The sequence below is a fragment of the Mus caroli genome, chromosome 5, assembly GCF_900094665.2.
Source record: "Mus caroli chromosome 5, CAROLI_EIJ_v1.1, whole genome shotgun sequence".
Lineage (NCBI taxonomy): Eukaryota > Metazoa > Chordata > Mammalia > Rodentia > Muridae > Mus > Mus caroli.
Genome location: NC_034574.1, coordinates 81,967,943 through 81,978,999, shown reverse-complemented (window position 1 = coordinate 81,978,999; position 11,057 = coordinate 81,967,943).

The window sequence follows — 11,057 nt, the reverse complement described above, 5'->3', positions numbered from 1 at the left end:
TGAGAAAATGCCTTACAGTTGGATCTCATGGAGGCATTTCCTCAACTGAAGCTCCTTTCTCTGTGATAACTCCAGCTGTGTCAAGTTGACACAAAATTAGCCAGTACAACCTCTTAACCAACAACTCAAGGAGAGGTATCTCACACCTGGCACTAAACTGTTCATTTGGCAGCCTGTGGTTTCTGGGAGGAGGATTATTGCTTGGGTTGGGTAACTCCAATGAAGCTCTTTTCTATGAAAATGTAGTGGCCAGAGATATGGCTCAACATTTAGGAGCACTCATTGCTCTTCCAGAGGATACAAGATCAATCTTCAGCTCCTACATAGAAGCTCAGGACAGGCTCTAGTTCCTGCTCCAGCGGATCTGTGCTGGCTAGTTTTGTGTCAACTTGACACAAGCTAGAGTCATCTGAGAGGAGGGAGCTTCAGCTGAGAAAAATGCCTCCGTAAGATGTGGCTGTCAGCAAGCCTGTAGGGATTTGTCTTAGTTCGTGATTGATGGGGAGCGACTCAGCTCCAGACCTGATTAACTTCTCCTGAATTCCTTAGATGCTGAATGGTGCTGTGGAAGTGTAAGGCAAATAAGCCTTTTCCTCCCCAGCTTGCTTTTGGTTATAGTGTAACCCTAACTAAGACAGTGACCTTGGTGTGGGAGCAGGGCGGGATTTGACTATGGGTCTTTACTTAGCTTGTTATGAAATAGTGACTACATTGCTTCTCTAGCTGAGAATAACAGTCACTTAGAAGGGAAGGTTAGACTCTGTCATAATCTTATGTGCTTTGCTGGATGGACAAGAACTCAATTATTACAAGAGGAAAAAAATGGAGCGATAGGTATAGGTGCAGAGAGGGTTAAAGCAGAGAAAGAGAGAAGAGGGATAAAAAGGCCTGTGGAAAAGCTATCTGGAATCCTACTGTGTAATAAACCTCAAATGTTATTTTTCTTCCTTTTTTTTTTTTCTTTTTGAAAATTTGTTTTGGAAAGCAGCTAGCATTTTCCCCCTTTTCAAGAAGACTATTACTGGGAAGCTAGAGAGATGGCTAAGACCATCCAGCTCCTGGAAATGCTTCTAATGTCAGGCACATGCACATATACAAACATATACACATGTATATGTAAGTAAATAACTGTAAAATATTCTTTTATTTTTATTCTTTTAAATTTTATTTTATGTGTTTTTTGGTAGTTGTTGTTGTTGTTTTGTTTTGTTTGCCTGCACTTTGGTCTGAAATACCATGACCAAAAGTAACTTGGGGAAGAAAGGGTTTATTTGGCTTACACTTCCACATCTTTGTTTATCATTGAAGGAAGTCAGGACAGGGACAGACAGGGCAGGAACCTGGAGGCAGGAGCTAATGCAGAGGCCATGGAATGAGGCTGCTTACTGGCTTGCTTCCCATGGCTTGCTCACACTACATTCTTATAGCACCCAGGGTCAGCAGCCCAGGAATGGCCCCACCCACAATGGACTACCTTGTGTCAAGTTGATGTGAAATTATCCAGCACAGTTACTGTAGCATCCCAAGACTCTTTTGGTCCCCCTTCTCATACAAAGTCTAATAACTATTGCAAAACAGACAAATGAAGAATTCCCTTCAGTGGTCTTTGTGCCTTGTAACGGGGACAGAAAAGGAATTCCACTCTGTGAGTGCTTTTCCCACAGTGTCTGCTGATCTGGATCCCAGGTCTGAGTATCTATCTGTTCTCCACATCTGAATTACACCCAGTGAATCAGCACTGCTGTTTCCCGATGGCAGAAGTTCAAGAAGACTCAAGTGTCATGTGGTGGAGCATCCAGAGTAATGAACAATGAGAGTTGCTAGGAACTTTCCCCACTCCACTTCAATAGTCCATTGAGAGCATTTGGCTCACTTGACATAGCAGTGTTTTAGTACCAACCAGAAATCCCTTGTCGGCCAGGCAGTGGTGGCGCACGCCTTTAATCCCAGCACTTGGAAGGCAGAGGCGGGTGGATTTCTGAGTTCGAGGCCAGCCTAGCCCACAGAGTGAGTTCCAGGATAGCCAGGGCTATACAGAGAAACCCTGTCTCGAAAACCAAACAAAAACAAAACAACAACAACAACAAAAAGAAATCCCTTGTCATCTGTGCTACTGTCCTGGGCAAAAACCAGACAACCAACCCAGGCATACAGCTATGAGACTATAAAGTAAAGATTCCATCTTCACAATGTAGAAAGGTGAATTAAATACAATGGCGACACATACCTGTCACCCCAGTATTTAGGAGCTAGAGCAGCACAAAGGTCAGGAGTTCTAAGTTATCCACAGTTTCAGGCCAGCCTAGACTAACTACATGACATACTGTCTCAGTCAAGAAAAGAAACAAATACATACGTTTATTTTTTTTAATGATTAAAAGTATCTTTTAATATAATTTATCATTACAGTTTCTGTGTTGTTGTTTGAAGTTCCCTGAGTTGTAGCTCAGGCTGGCCTGAAACATCCTACATAGCCTAGCTTTGGCCTCAAACTCACACTCCTGCTTCAGCCTTCCGAGTGCTGGGGTTACAAGTATGTGCCTCCATACCCAGATTGCAGCATTAAAAAAAAAAAAAAAAAAAAAAAATCCCAGCACTCAGGAGGCAGAGGCAGGCGGATTTCTGAGTTCAAGGCCAACCTCATCTACAGAGTGAGATCCAGGAAAGCCAGGGCTATACAGAGAAACCCTGTCTCGAAAAACAAACAAACAAACAAACAAACAAAAAACAACAAATAAAGAAAATCTAATTAAGAGTATAAGGTTTTCAAATAGATCTTGATTTATTACATTCAGAGGATACAATGAATAGGACATTTTAAATAAATTATGGTATATTGTCTCACATAAATTTTGATTAAAATTTACCCAGGACAAGGTATTCATTAATAAATAAATTGGTAATGTAGTCCTTCCTATGTCACAAGCATGCCCTCATGAATGTGAACATTTGGTGAAATCTGAGTCTCCTCACCATTTGTTTATATATATATATATATATATATATATATATATATATCTTGAACACTGTGCATTTTACTTATTGAAAGTTTGAACAGTGCTAAAACACTTGTGTTATTATTAAACTGCACAGGAAATTATCTATATTCTCAAATCTTAAGTGGAATCCCTAAAAGTGACTGCAACAGGAAGTCTACTGAGATTTTCAAGATCATTCCAATCATTTATTAAATGTCTTATTCTTTTTTTAATTTATTTTTTATTAGGTATTTTCCTTGTTTACATTTTCAATGCTATCCCAAAAGTCCCCCATNAAACAAAAACAACAACAACAACAAAAAGACAAATGGAAAGCTGTGGCTCTTCACTGTTTGAGTCAGTCGAGCTTGGGACATTACCCAGGCTATAAAATTGGTACTACTTTTTGTCCCAGGTGGGTTCGAGTAACCTCAAACGGATCTCTGCTACTTACTATGGGGCAAGTGGACCGCGTCACCAGACAGAAGAACTAGTAAGGTTGAGTGAGCTCAGATCTCGGGAGTCTCACAGACTTGAGATCAGTAGGAGGTAGAATAGCTCGCTCTCCATTTCTGTACCTGCTCTGGGATACAGGACCACTACACCCCACTGAAAGGACCACAATCAGTCATGTAGGGAAAAACACCTGGAGTCCTTCCTATGCAAATAGAGCATTACCAACATCTCCAAGTCAGCCAATAGGAAACACCTGCCCCTAAATCCCACCCTACTACTCAATGTTTATATAGCCCCTATCCACATGGAATAAAGCACACAAGTTTCAATTGAGAAACTTGAGCTGTAACACTCACTCTTGGGGAAGAGTTCTCTCTCACGAAGCATTCACAGCTGGACCTTGGACCCACCTGGCAGCCCAGGCTCACTCCACTGCCGTCAGTACTGCTGTATTTTTGCCACAGATGGATAAAACCAAGTGCTGAAAAGATCGTGACAATAAATTATTGCCACTTCTCAGGGGATTCCAATATTTTCTCATTACTAGGATAATCTTGTTTTCTGGTCAATTGCTTGGGTTGACTCAAGTTGACTCAGATGAAGTTACCTGAGAGGAGACATTTGAGTGGAATTAGGACCTCTATTTAACAGAATATGATAGAGAATGAAGAAGTAAATGGGGGAAAACCCTATTGGAGTTATTACTGAGCCCGCAGATACTAATTTGTTTTCTCTCAATTTAGACATGATACCAACAGTTTACTAACTTGGTTTCTACCACATGCAAGACATAGCAGCAGTAACAGAGCCACATGCTAGCAAGAACATACCATATGAAGACGCCACAGAGTAAGGGCCGGAGAAGCCGAGATAGAGCTGCACCTGGTGGGGGTGCAAGCCTGGGATTCCAGCTACTTGGGACACCTAAGGCAGGATCGCGTGTTCCAGGACAGCCTGGACAGCTCAGAGAGACACTGTCTACAGATGAACAAAGAGCTGACAGTGTGTTCAGTGGTAGAATGCTTGGCTAGAATTCGTGAAGCCCCGAGTTCAATCCCCAGTACAAACTAACAAAACACCAAGGAAACAAACGTAAGAGGTTATGATGGCAATCTGAATGGTCCACATAGGAGCACAATTTGAGCACTCAGCCCCCACTGTATGGCACTGGTTTGGAGGCTTTACTACATGGGGCTGGCTGCTGGAAATGGCCACTGAGACAGAGCTTAGGTTTGTTTCTGGTTCTGAGCTCGTTCTTGCTGCTTTCTGCCCTGTACTCCTGCTACCTTGAACTCCGGTGCCTTCCCCATGTGATAGACTGAAACTCTGACATTCCGCACCATACACCATTGTTCCCATGAGTCATTTCTTCAAGCATTTTGTCACAGCAGTGATTAAAGTAGCTGAGATACCACAGCAAATGCATAAAGATAGCATACTGATTTGGAACATCCCACGGGCTCACTCGGGCATCGGCTTTACCTTCCTTACTCACTGGCCATCTTAGTTTTCCTAACTACAATAGAGATAATAATGACTTTCCTAACATAGTGGTAGATCAAATAAAAACAAAACAAAACAGTGCGTGGACATAGGGACATATTCTTTATTAAGTTAATTGTTACTAATGCAACTAGGAATTAATCAAACTCGGAAAGTTGTTTAATCCCTCTGGAAGCCATTACTCTAACTTATAGCACGTGATTTTGACAGAAAAACTCAGTAAGAATTTAAAATTGTTTCAAGCTGTTATATATCCAGTATATTTTAAATAATTTTAAATTAATACTTTTAAAGATTATTTTATCGTATTTTATGTGCATAGCGTCAGATCCCCAGGAACTAGAGTTATAGACAGTTGTGAGACACCGTGTGCGTAACCGCAAATCAAACCTGGGTTCCCTGGAAGAGTAGCCAGGGCTCTTCAACACTGAGCTCCTTTCAAAAGAACATATCATAGATGAAATAGAAAACAAGCTGAAGGAAATGATCACATGACATTAAATTCTCAAAAACGTGCTTCATGCTTAACTAACTTATTCTTCACTAAACAAACATTTACTAAGAAACCTCAGGGTTTTCTCTGCTAATCTAGGCCTTGCTGGCCTGATACCTGAAGGGACTTCTCATTACACAAAATACCTTAACTACAACCCTATAAGTACTATAATCTATTAGAGAAGGACGAGAGTAGAGAGAGTGGAAGATGTGCAGGAATTATAGTTGATTTCTATGGTCAATCCAAGTTCAGAAAGGAGAGTAGAGGCAGATCTGGTCAAGACATATGCATGAAATTGTCAAGGAATAAGTAAAGAACACACAGGCACACATGAACAGGCACAAATGCATGCACATGTGCACACATATGCACACATGAACATGCAAGCCTAAATGCATACATGCACCTGCAAACAAGCATAAACACACATTAATAATAATAATAATTTTTTTCATGGGCTAGTGAGTTGTGTCATCAGGAAAGATGTTTGTCATCAAGCCTAATAAATTCAGTCGCCATAGTCCACATCGGGGAAGGAGAGAATTGACTAACCCTGCTGTCCTCTGACTCTACACACATGCATTCACACGCACATGCACTTTGTACATACAAACAATACATAAATAATGTTCAGAAAGCACTTGCCGCTTCCTATGAGTCAGATAGCGTTCTGCTTGAGTATGGAGAGTCTGTTTTCTGCTGCTCTAACAGAATGCTTCATTGATAACTTACAAACAATAGAAGAAGCTTATTTAGCTCACCTCCCCAGAGTCTGGGAAATTCAAGTCATAATGCAGCAGAAGGGCAAGTGAGGACAGTCAAGACAGAAAAGAAATGTGGCTGGACCTGTCCTTTTAACAGGGACTCACTCCTACCCTAGCGGGCTTACTCGTTGCACAAGGGCAGAGTCTCCTTACCCAATCACCGCTTAAAGGGTCCCACCTCTTAATATTGTTGCAGTGGAATGGAATGTCAATATTAGGTTTAGAGGGGATTTCCAGACCATATCAGCAGGCTTGGGAAATGATGGTAAACACAGGGAGGAACTGAGGATGATATGGAAAAGATAGAAAATCAGATGAGGCAGGCTGTGATGGCAGATGCCTATAATTGCAGCTCTCAGAGGCAGGCAGATCTCCATAAGTTCAGGGCCAGCCTGGTCTACAGAGTGAGTGCCAGGGCACAGAGAAACCTAGTTGGAGGATGAAGAGGATGAAGAAGAGGAGGAGGAGGAAGAGGATGAAGAGGAAGAAGAGGAGGAGAAGCAAAAGAGAAGAAAAGAGAAAAAAAGAGAAAAGAAAATGAGATGGGGCTTTGTATAGCTTAAAATATTTGGCCAATACTTAAAAGTCTTTGGGTTTCAAGAAATGGGAATACAGGGCTGGGCATGTGGGTATGACAGTGCACATCTTTAATCCTAGCTCTCTGGAGGTAGAGCAGGTAGTGAGACACTACCTCACAAAAAGAAAAAGAAAAACAGTAAAAAAGGAAATAGGAGTGGTGTGTGTGTGTGTGTGTGTGTGTGTGTGCACGTGTACATATATGACTTCAATCAGGGATATATCTTGATATAGATTCATGAATTGTTTTTGTGGGGCTCACCAGAACAGCAGGAATTTGAGGGCAATAGCTATCATTCAGATAGAAACTAAGGGACTCCCTCCAGTTAAAAACCACAAAGTACAATAGGCATCTTTTAGCAGAGAAGCTTGGCCTCCACCCCCCGAGGGACGTTTCTGCAGGTTTCTGTGAATAGATCTAACTGTTGCTGGGCTCCAGTTTCCACTGACTGCATAGCCAATGCCTGGGCAGGAGGATCCTGTTTCTTCCTTCCCTCTTCAGAAAATGAGTCGTACTGAATCCCACCAACACCACACACAGCAATAGATTCTCCCCAAATAGCAAAGGGGTATTGGATGATATGCAGGCCTAAAACAAGGCAACCAATGCAAAATTTTAAACAGGTAATGAGAAAACATATTGAAATGTTGAACAGGTGAAACTCGTGATACTGTTTCTCCCATCTACAAAAAGACATGAAGAACAGTACGTAGCGCACGGTAGAGGGATCATGGTAGACATGGCAAGATGTCTTGATGCACAGAAGATAGATATGAAATTGTGAAAGTTCTATAGGTTGGAATTTATTAAAAATGAATTATCCTTCATTCTTCTGTTTTTCCTCCCTGAAAACATATTCCTCCTATTTTCTTGTATAATGGAAAATATATTTTTCAGGACTTAGCATGTGGTGCTAAATGAATGGTATGTTGCTTCTTATATATTCCTTTTATACATAACTTTAGTGGATTATTTCATTGCTTATAACAATGATTTTTTTTTCAATTTTTAAAATGAAACATATGTCTTTATTTAAAAACAAAAACAAAAACTTTCTTTGCTGGAGAGATGGCTCAGCAGTTAAGAGGGCTGAATGCTCTTTCAGAGGTCCTGAGTTCAATTCCCAGCAACCACATGATGTCTCACAACCATCTATAATGGGATCCAATGCCCTCTGCTGGTGTGTCTGAAGGCAGTGACAGTGTACTCATATACATAAAATAAATCTTTATTTTAAAAAAGTGAAACATAAGCCGGGCGTGGTGGCGCGCGCCTTTAATCCCAGCACTTGGGAGGCAGAGGCAGGCGGATTTCTGAGTTCGAGGCCAGCCTGGTCTACAAAGTGAGTTCCAGGACAGCCAGGGCTACACAGAGAAACCCTGTCTCGAAAAACCAAAAAAAAAAAAAAAAAAAAAAAAGTGAAACATATGATTTGACAATTTCATACATGCATGTAATGTGTTCTGGTCACATTTATTCACTATCATTTCTCAACCCCTTCCCACCCACATCAATATGCTCACCTCCCTACCAACCCTTCTCTCTCTCTCATGTCTTGTTCTATTCTTTATTAAGTTTTATGGCCCACTGAGTGTGACCAGGATAGTGTATATGAGCCTGTGTGTAGAGCTATCTCCTGGAGCATCGGGACTTACCAGTGCAGACAGCAATTCCCTCTCCCCCAGCAGGCAACAACAGCCAATAGCTCCCCATCGAGCGGTAGCGTCCCATGAGCCCTCCCCCACCCATAACAAGTTCATAATCACAGCAGTCATGTCATGTCGAGAAGACAGTGTTTCCACACCTCTCCTTGTACCAGCTGGCTAGACTCCTTCTCAACTCTTGCCTTTTCTTATTATTAACATATCTGAAAGGTCATTTCAAATTAGTTGATAGGTTATGTGTGAGTTCCTCAGGCCTATAATAGTCTCATCAACTGGGAAACTGAGGCAGGAGGATTTTGAGTTCAACCAGAGCTACATAGTGAGACCTTGTCATAAAGCAACCAGAATGACCAAACAAACGAATGAAATCAGTTTCTACAGCTCTGCCTAATGATTTAGCAGTTGGGTACTATCCTGTTTGTACACTTTGGCTATGTTTTAAAAATTGTATTGTGGTCTTCTACTTACTGGCTTTTGAGTGCCTTATATATCAAAGAAGTAAGTGCACTTTTCTTCCAATTTGTAGATTTTAAAAATTCTATTATTGGTCTAAGGAATGGCTTAATCAATGCATTCTGAGCACACTTATTTTCCTACCCTCTCTTACTTCTCCGTCAATAGCCCCCTCCCTCCTCTCACTTTCATGCCTTGTTGTTTGGGGTTTTATTTTATTTTGTGACCCACTTTACTTACCAGAGCAGTACAGCTGAGCCTGGGCACAGAGCAATCCACTGGTGCATAGGATACTTACCAATGGTTACACCACTGAAGACAATGGGAGAGGACTTTAACTAGGGCAAGCATGGGGACTCTGTAGCCCAGACTGGCCTGTAATTCCTTAAGTAGCACAGGCTAGTCTTGACCTCGTAGAGCCATGAATTTGGATCCTGAACACCCACATGAAAGGCGGAAAGTGGTACTGCATGCCCGTTATCCCAGCTCTAAGAAGGCAGAGACAAGAGGATCGCTGAGGGTGGTGGCGGGGTACCACTTGTGTCCCAACAAAGCAGTCCAGTTGCTGAGCTCCAGTTTCAGCGAAATAGCCTGTCTCCTAAAATAAGGCAGACAGTAACTGAGGAAGAAGACGCCGATGTCAACACATGCTTATGGGTACCATACACATGCATAGGCACATGTGAACAACTATACATGCACACAAAATTCTATAATTAATATTTTTCATTGTTGTTGGGAGCATAGCATGATCGTCCTTGTCCCCACAGATCTCCAAAGAAACCAGGGAATGATAAGCAGGCAGGATTGTCTTTCCAGTGGGAAAGATGAAAAACCTGTTCTTCTATCTAGAAAGTTTACAGTTGGAAGTGAGGGATGGCCTGGTGATCTGTGTGTATTATCTGTCCTGCCAGGCCGTATCAAGCTCCAAAAGTAAGACCAGAGATACCTAGACTTCTAAGTGACCCTTATAGTCAGAGGGTCTCACAAACTCCCACCGCCAAGACCACAGATGGCTAATAGCCAAATGACCTCTGCACTATCCGTATGACCGAGAGCCTTAGCTAGTACAGGTAGCTTGTCTCTACAGCCCATTTTCTTGGAAGAAATGACACTATCCTGGGTTGTGTTTCAATATAATTCCCTTGTGTACCAGGAATTACATCACCCTGTATGCAATCTTTAGGGACCCACTCACATTATGAACAATATTTTTTGTTTATCAAATTATTGCTAAGTGGTATGAATATCTTTAGAGATTCTAGATTATGTTAAATTGGGATAAACCTTTTTTCCTAGTGAGATTAGGAGTATTGAAAAGTCTCTTCAAGGTGAGGACCTGACTCAACGATTGTTTATCTAGCATGCATGAGGCCCTAGCTTTCATCTCCAGAGATAGAAGATAGAAATACACACACACACACACACACACACACACACACATTCAACTTTAATTTTATTGTTGTTTTGTTTCTTCAAGACAGGGTTTCACTTTATAACCCAGGCTGAATTATAACTCATTAAGTTGCTCAGGCTGACCTTGAACTCATGGCAACCCTCGTACCTCAGGCCAGAAACTGCTCACATTACATATGCGACTCACTCACTACATGCCCTGCTATTTTTCCCCTTTCTATGCTTCCCATTGTCCTACTTCTCGTTCAGGTGGTCAAAGATGGCAACTTTATATGACTCCTTTCTCTCTATGCTCCTTACTTCTAGAATTAACCTGTCCGAGGTTGTACATTTTAGCTTTCCTGATAATTCTATCTTTAAAATTATTTTAAATTAAATTTAACTTCACATTGGGGGGGCACACACACTCCCCCCCCAATTCTTATTCATCCCATCCCCCACTGCTGTCTCTCATAAGCCTGCCCTTTTGCCCTCATTGCTGGCCCCTTCCCTCTCCCTAAAATAATTTCCCTTCTGTTTTCATGTCACATGTCATGTGTCTTTTTTCTCCCTTGCTCATCCTTTAGGATCTGTTCATCCTTTCTCATTCATGGTCACATTCTCTCCTTCCTTCCTCCCTTCCTTCCTTCCTCCCTTCCTTCCTTCCTCCCTCCCTTCCTTCCTTCCTTCCTTCAATAAAAAAGCTTCATTGAATATGAAGCAAGGGGCAGTGGGTTGTGCAATAACTAGAGTACCACCTGCAGCCCCTTC